Below are 5907 nucleotides of genomic sequence, written 5' to 3'. Positions count from 1 at the left end.
TCAAAAAATTGGTGCAAGAGGCAAACACACCCTTGCTTGATGGAGCTGACAAAGAAAACATCATGCTCAAAGTAAGACTCGAACTTTTAAGACTAAAGGCAACATCATGCTGTTCAGACAAGGGCTTCACAGACATGTTAAGTTACCGTGCTAAGGTTTTTATATAGCCAAACAAGTTGCCTAAGAGCACATACGCGGCAAAAGAAGATCACATGCCTGTTTGGATTAGATTGCATGAAAGATCATTCATGTCCAAACGACTGCATCGTATACATTAGAAGGTACGAAAACCATCACAAATGTCCCATATGCGGCGCATCGATATACAAGAGGAAAGATGCCAGAGCTGGCGAAGACGATGGGGATGAAGTGAAGAAGGGTCAGCCGACGAAGACCGTATGGTATCTTACATCAGTGTCAGGTGAGACGCTTGCCACTGATGTAACCTACATCAGTGGCAATCAGGCTGCGGCGGGCGAGGCTCCCGCTACTGATGGCCTTTTGCGCCCGTAAGTGATATCCCTTTCCGTAGTAATGTACATTTGTGTAAATAGCATGAAGAAATGTTTATGCCATTTAAGCATAACGTGCTAACGTGTATGAGTCCTTTTCCTTTAAAGCCTGATCATTAGCAGTTTCCGATGTAGTCTTCTGACCTGCTAAAGTATACTCACTCCTTTTCGAGGTCGAACTTTGACCAACGATTAGACCAATTGTATGTAGATTATATGTTAGAAATTTATATCGTTGGAAAGGTTTTTGAAATACGAATCCAATGATATAATTTTTGTAACACATAAACCTCAAATCATTAGTCGAATTGTTGGTCAAAGTAAAATCTTGAAATGCGTGCGTGCCATTCTTTGTGAAATGGAGGGAGTTACAGCTTAGAACTGCAGAAATCGTATGTACACATGCATGAGAAAGAGTGTCAAATTACTTGATTTAAGATCTTCAATCTGCTTCAAAAGACTTTTACTTTCTTTGATAGCATTCTCCTTCGTCGATGTCTGCACACATGAAAATAGGGTAACTGGACACATAAAAATTCGACCTTGCAACTGAAAAACAGGCGGAGGATCCTAACTTTATGGCAAAATTTTATCCTTTTCAGTCTGTCAATTTCAGAATTCAAGCTAGCCTGTAAAACGAAACAGTTTAATAATACAATCAAGAGCAAAAAGGTCAATACAGAAAGAAAAAAAAAAGCAATCCAAGCTTAACTTCGTTCAGCTTATTTTTCCTGACTACCACTTCAAAAAAAACATGATACTAATATTTGTATTTTTCAGTCAATTAGCCAACAGACCTAAGAATTTACACCTTTTCCCAGTCAATTGAAGACCTTACTGCTATCAGATGTTAGCAAACCAGAAGTTATTCCAAATACATGAAACAACTCTATCCAAATTGTTAAAACTTGATGAACTACAGGTACAGATCGAACCAATGTATTTCACTTAAGTAAATGCCATTCTAAGAATATGATTATCTGATGCATTTCACTGCCATTTTGGCTGTGCAATTTTGTATGGAATTCATCAGGAGCTAAGGTGCCACATCAACTTTCCGAGATTGTTACACACCCAACAGATAGCTAGAAATGTGCATCTAAGTAATTTTGGGACTACTTTTCCGATGAATGCAGAGAAAAGCTCTTAAAGACTCGTGATTCAAACATGTTATGTACAGATTTTTCTTTAGAAACACAGACCTCAGCTCTCGGATGGCAGTAGTCAAACTCGACAAACTACGATTTAAATGACAGCCTTCTTTCAATATTGCACCAATTGCATGTGTCCGTACAGCTCATTCAACAAAATTCTGCGAACAAAGCAAAATGCAAATCATAAGATTATAACTAAAATGAGCATACACGTTCCAAAAAGCAGGTATGTTTGCTTACAAGGCTTGCAACAAAAGATATAAACACAATCTGACACTTCACGGAGCCTCCTTTCCACTGTCTGCACGGGATATATACAAAACAGAAATGTTAATTATTTATTCGATTTTTCTTGCAAAGTGTGTAAACTGGAAAGATTGTTCTCATATATACCAGCCTATTGATTGGAGGGAACGTGAACTGGATTCATTTAGTGCAGTTCACCCCAATATCTCTAGTTTTGCTATCTCTCCTCATTTTAATATCAACAACATTGAAATTTGTAATTTATAATATCGAGTTATCGACAAACAGGAAGATGCCAGCAGCCAAAGAGAACTGGACTGCAGTTTTTCAAGGGCTACTCCTCATCACAGTTTCTGTGGGTAGATAAGCTAAAGCCGTTTCTGGAGAAGCCGAAGCTAAAAAGAACTTGCCCATAGTAGGAACTTGCTATGGTCTTTCCATAAGAACAAAGATTTATACACTTAAGTTAACAATCAGAAGAAAAAAAAATAGCATACGCCAAACCCAAAGAACATGTTGTTTTTCAGATTCCACTGTGTCTCTGAAGCCCAACAATGCAACAACTATACTGTAGCATCCATTTTTACAGTTATATAAGCGCTGACGAATCAGACAAATAGAAATAGAATTGGCATTATGGAAAGCCATTGAACGTACTGTTTTCCTGTTATATTAACAATTTGGCTACTGTTCAAATTCAGAAACATGAATACCAAATAGTATTTACTGCTATATAACTATTAGAGATGTGCTCAGCCAACTAATCTTCTTCCCAATTGCTTCCAAAACATGAATACCAAATAGTACTTCACAAAAACATAGCAGGTTCTCCTTCTAAACTTTACTGTATAATAATGGACCTACACTTTCCTCCACTTACCAAAATAATGTAAGTCCAAAGATAGGGTCAGGGACTGAATTTGTCAAACTGCATACTAGTTTCCAATTTTCCAAACACAGCCTTAAGCATTGCTGTAAACGAACATGGCAACAGATCGACATATGTTCCTAGCTTATTATGAGATTGATTCAGCAAATGGAATTGTTTGCATCACAGATTGCGCAACAAGAACAATTGAGAATTACAAGACTACCAAAGGAATTTAACTTTATATCTAAATCAGTTAACTTGTGTCCAATAAAAATGGAGCCATAAATATGAGCCATGATATAGTACTAATAAAAAACCCATATGGATCTTTTGGTCGCCTGTGTCAATAGCAAACCACCAGAAGTTACCTGTTCAGCCTCTGCAACCTTATGAAAAGAGGGATGCAGAACTTCCGTAACTAAAAAGGTATTGATGATGCCCATGTAACAAACAATCCATGACAAGAATCTAGCTCGGCCGTTATCTAATTTGAAACACTAAGCAACAACCATGAGTCCATGACTAATAGAATACGATGATAAAATTATCGAAATCCAATCATCCAAGAACCCACCATGGTGATTTCTCCACCTACGCCTCCTTCTCTCTACGGAAACCTATCTCCAAATCCAATCGTCCAAGAAACTGCGGAAGGAGGAGAGGGGAAGAAAGGGGAGGAGGTCTTACGAGAGAGAAGTTCTCCGTCGAGGGAGAGCGAGCCGGAGTCGGAGTCGTGCTCCGGGTCGCGCGAGTGGTGGAGAAGTTCGCCGCCTCCGCTACTGCTCTGGGTAGCAGGGCCACGGTTCGCCGTGCCGCCGCGGCTGCTGATTTTTTATTTTTTTTGAGGGGATGTTGATTTTTTTTGAGGGGAAAAGTACCACGTTGTTTTTATCCCGGTCAATCCATGGGAAATTCGGGAATTTGGGCCGGGATCTCAGCCCGTTCGGGAATAACAGAATGCATAAATTTAGGTGGGCCGGCATTCTTTCCCAGCCTGAGTGATCCGTGGATCGGGCCACAAACCCCACCGGGCTGGGAACAACCGAACACTTTGGGCCACGCTCGGGAATGCTCCTCATCCAGGCTCATCGCGGCCTCGCAGGGATCCCGACGGGGAAGGGCGAACAAGTAACAACCACTCCACCTCTGGGTTCTGGTAGCGTGCAAAGACTTCGCGTGCAAACGAAGAATCTGCGAAACCCCCCCGTACGTCCTCTCCTCCGCCAACTCAACTCCGTTTGGGATGGCGGCGATCGCCAACCTCACCGGAACCTCCCTACGGCGAGCCGCCCTCACCTTCTCCTACCGCTGTCTCTCGCGCCACCTCTCGCACTCCCCGTCGCCTCCCCTCCTCGGCCACTTCTTCCACCCCTGCCCCCCTTCTACCCAAGAACCCGACGAAACCCCAATCCTGCCGCCTAGCGCTCCGGCGTTCCAACCTCTCACTGCCTCCTGCCCGCGTCTCTCTCTCGCCTTCGTCCCCGATGCTCCTCGTTTCTCCCTCTCCGACTCCCACCTTGGCCTCCTGCTCCTCCTTCCTAACAACCCGCTGTTCCACTACCCCGACTTCCCGTGCTTTGTGGTCTGCGACCCAGCACGCCGCCTCCACGCGACGGTCCCCCCGCCGCCGGTCGCCATGCTCTCCGGCGCTCGGTTCGTCGGCGCCGCTCTCCTCTCCCGCGCCGCGCACCCAAGCGGGCTTCGCTTCGAGGCCGTCTGCCTCACCGTCGACGTTGGCCGCCCGCGGGCCCCGCGCGCCTGGGTTGCCTCCTTCGATGACGGCGAATGCTGCTGGCGGTCGCTGCCGCTGCCTCGGGAGGTAATCTTTGAGTTCGACATCGATTCCCACTGGTTGGAGCGATGCTGCGTGCGCGCCGCTGGGAGCCTGTACTGGCACATCTGTATGTCCCGGCACGTGCTCGCGCTGGATGCTGCCACACTGGAGTTCTCCTTCCTGCCAGTGCCGACCGAGATGTCCCCCGGGGTTGAATGGCATGTCCAGAAGAACCGAGTCGGAGAGATGCCGCAGGACGGGCGGCTGTGCATCGGTTCCCTAGAGTTCCTGGCCGGCATGAGCTTGCCGGACGGCGGCAGCGCGGGCGACGGCGCGGGGCAGGCGGCGCATAGGCGGGCGGCGCGGCGGCACGGTGGAGCGGAGGAGCGGCGCGCGGCGTGGGCGGCGCGGAGCAGCGCGGCGCGGGGACGGGGCAGCTCGGGGCGGCACGCGGGCGGCGGCCGGCGGCGAGGAAGAAGGCCAGCGCAGTCGGCGGAGCTCTAAAAGCTAAAGCGTGCGCGTCACGGGGTTCGCGCTGGAGAGAGGAGGAAGGAGATGGGGTCGGCGCGGAGAGAACCTCACCGGAACGGCAGCGAATCGCGAAGAACGGCGGCGGCAGGAACGAACTCCGACGAGCAATTAATCCCTAACCGATGCGAAATTGGACGTGGGGTTTGGGGGAATTGGAGGAGAAACGCGAGTGCTTCGGGATGACGCGCAGGGATTTGGAGTTGGAGGCTCGTGCGCGAAGAAATCGGGATGGAATCGTGGGCGACTCGGAGTCATGCGTGGCATGGAATCCGGAGGCAGTTGGAGAAGACGACGTGCGGGTCCCACCGGTCATTGGCCGCGGGCGGCTCGGGCTGGCTGAGCCGGTTGGTCCGGTCCGGTCCGGTTTCTCTGTTTTTCCTTTTCTTTTATCTATTTTCTGTTTTTGAACCTCAAAATTTATTTGAAGCTTCAAATCACTCCAAATCAAATGCAACAAAATTTGTAAAATCATATTTTCATATGATCTTACTTTTGGAACAAGAATTTCCTCAAAATAAAATATTTAAAAATACATTTGCCTATAAAATGGCTTTTAGGGCAATTAGGCTATCAAAATAAATTATTTTTCAAAATAGTTTCAAAAGCCAACTTATGTGATAACTTTATATATGCACTAAATCCCTTTTTATCACAATACCCTCATGGGTTAATATGCAAACACTCAAAAGGAAGATCAAAGTCCAGAATCAAATAAAGGCATTTTTGCACAAGGGTTTTCTGGCCAAATTTTAGGGTTTTCAAATGTGGTTAAATGCAGAATGACATGATGCTCATGATATGCAATGCATATGAAGAGTT

General features: G+C 46.3%; 1 long non-coding RNA gene across 1 annotated transcript; it reads right to left on the bottom strand.

Moving 5' to 3' along the window:
• Nucleotides 1–203: 203 nt before the first annotated feature.
• Nucleotides 204–3654, bottom strand: LOC104584665. The gene is made up of 4 exons (XR_732538.3): nt 3471–3654; nt 1907–1967; nt 1715–1824; nt 204–1010 (listed from the first exon to the last, which is right to left on the bottom strand). It is a non-coding gene; the product is annotated as an uncharacterized LOC104584665 (long non-coding RNA).
• Nucleotides 3655–5907: the final 2253 nt, after the last annotated feature.

The sequence above is a fragment of the Brachypodium distachyon genome, chromosome 4, assembly GCF_000005505.3.
Source record: "Brachypodium distachyon strain Bd21 chromosome 4, Brachypodium_distachyon_v3.0, whole genome shotgun sequence".
Lineage (NCBI taxonomy): Eukaryota > Viridiplantae > Streptophyta > Magnoliopsida > Poales > Poaceae > Brachypodium > Brachypodium distachyon.
The sequence above is the reverse complement of the archived record's forward strand: the minus strand, read 5'-3'. Positions and strand labels throughout refer to the sequence as shown.